This window comes from Notolepis coatsorum (genome assembly GCF_963971535.1).
Source record: "Notolepis coatsorum genome assembly, chromosome: 11".
Lineage (NCBI taxonomy): Eukaryota > Metazoa > Chordata > Actinopteri > Aulopiformes > Paralepididae > Notolepis > Notolepis coatsorum.
Genome location: NC_140175.1, coordinates 1,140,969 through 1,143,468, shown reverse-complemented (window position 1 = coordinate 1,143,468; position 2,500 = coordinate 1,140,969). Strand labels below are relative to the sequence as shown.

The window sequence follows — 2,500 nt, the reverse complement described above, 5'->3', positions numbered from 1 at the left end:
ACCTGACGATACCAGGTACTGACCAGCTGCTGACCGGACGATACCAGGTACTGACCAGCTGCTGACCGGACGATACCAGGTACTGACCAGCTGCTGACCGGGCGATACCAGGTACTGACCAGCTGCTGACTGGGCGATACCAGGTACTGACCAGCTGATGACCGGACGATACCAGGTACTGACCCTCCAGGTACTGACCACCAGGTACTGACCCTCCAGGAACCAGCTGCTGACCGGACGATACCAGGTACTGACCCTCCAGGTACTGACCCTCCAGGAACCAGCTGCTGACCGGACGATACCAGGTACTGACCCTCCAGGTACTGACCCTCCAGGAACCAGCTGCTGACCGGACGATACCAGGTACTGACCAGCTGCTGACCGGGCGATACCAGGTACTGACCAGCTGCTGACCGGGCGATACCAGGTACTGACCACCAGGTACTGACCAGCTGCTGACTGGACGATACCAGGTACTGACCAGCTGCTGACCGGGCGATACCAGGTACTGACCACCAGGTACTGACCGTCCAGGAGCCAGCTGCTGACCGGACGATACCAGGTACTGACCACCAGGTACTGACCGTCCAGGAGCCAGCTGCTGACCGGACGATACCAGGTACTGACCCTCCAGGTACTGACCCTCCAGGTACTGACCCTCCAGGAGCCAGCTGCTGACCGGGCGATACCAGGTACTGACCACCAGCTGCTGACCGGACGATACCAGGTACTGACCCTCCAGGTACTGACCCTCCAGGAGCCAGCTGCTGACCGGACGATACCAGGTACTGACCCTCCAGGTACTGACCCTCCAGGTACTGACCACCAGCTGCTGACCGGGCGATACCAGGTACTGACCACCAGCTGCTGACCGGACGATACCAGGTACTGACCACCAGCTGCTGACCGGACGATACCAGGTACTGACCACCAGCTGCTGACCGGACGATACCAGGTACTGACCACCAGCTGCTGACCGGACGATACCAGGTACTGACCACCAGCTGCTGACCGGGCGATACCAGGTACTGACCACCAGCTGCTGACCGGGCGATACCAGGTACTGACCACCAGCTGCTGACCGGACGATACCAGGTACTATATTTATTAGGGAGTCCAGTGTTTTGCCGCCTGACACACGAGGGTTGCACTCCGATACTGTTCGGCGAACAACTTTACACCCAATTTTCCGTCGTCAACTAAAAACACACTTCTTCAGTTAAATATCTGAAATGAAAGAAAAATACTAACCTGGCTTTGTACTTGTCTTTGACTAGTATGCACTACTAAGGAATCTACTTTGCCTATATTACTACCTACTTAACGATGTCTCTACTACTATATGCACTCAAGACTGTAGCACTCAAGTTCAATTCAAAATCAAATCAAATGTATTTTTAGAGCCCGAAATCACAGTGAATTTGCCCCCATGAGCTTTACAGGTCAAGAAGAAAACATCACAATAGATCCAGAACAAAAAACACCATAAGATGCACATAATGCAAGTTACACCCCCAGACTAACCCTAACCCCCAGACCGTCCCCATGGCGATGAGGAACGACTCACTAAAACCCAGCAATAGGGGAAAAAAAAGCACCACAGGCGAAGTGGAGGAGAGAACCCTCAGATGGGCCGTTGTTCAAAGGGGAATCTCCCATCAGGATGACAAGTTCAACCCTGTTACTCCTAGATAATCTGTTCTTTAATTGACCTGCCCTGTTAAATAAATTAAATTGAAATAAATACAAGACCTACAAGACACCCAAACAACTGCCTCTTTGAACCGCTGCGGTCAGGCAAGCGCTACCGGAGTCTCATGGCCGGCACAGAGAGACTCAGAAGGAGCTTCTATCCCCAGGCAAGCGCTACCGGAGTCTCATGGCCGGTACAGAGAGACTCAGAAGGAGCTTCTATCCCCAGGCGAGCGCTACCGGAGTCTCATGGCGGTACAGAGAGACTCAGAAGGAGCTTCTGTCCCCAGGCCATCAGGATGCTCAACGACTCCATGTAACACTAACCCATCATCTACACTCACAGCACACACATCCACACGCACACACTCACTTTAAACAAACACTCACCTCAACACTCACTTTAGACACTTTAACACTACATTATATTTATCTATTATTAAAGAGATTTGCACCACAATTCATACCTCATTTGCACCTTACCCTAAGTGTTGTACCTCATTCCATTTCTACATTGTACCCCACTGTTACTCATTTGACCCTGTATTGTATATATGTATATATGTATATTGACTGAACACTCCTTTATTTTACGTACTTTTTACTTATTTTAAATTGTTTATCTATTACTGTATGAGGCACACTCTCAGGGGCTCATACAGAAAAAAACATTTAATTATAAAGTATTCTGTATTTTACTATGACAAATAATAAACAAACTTGAAATTTGAACTTGAAACAATCTCACTGACCCTTAGCTGCCAGAGCTGTACCCTTCCTGCTGACTTGTTGTACACTTTGGATCAAA

At 49.9% G+C, this 2,500-nt stretch overlaps 1 protein-coding gene across 1 annotated transcript in view; it reads left to right on the top strand.

Annotated features, from left to right (window-relative positions):
* The window catches only part of LOC311236459 (arylsulfatase B-like), a gene marked incomplete at its 3' end in the record, with an annotated part of 19,979 nt that overhangs the window by 1,076 nt on the left and 16,403 nt on the right, over window positions 1–2,500 (top strand).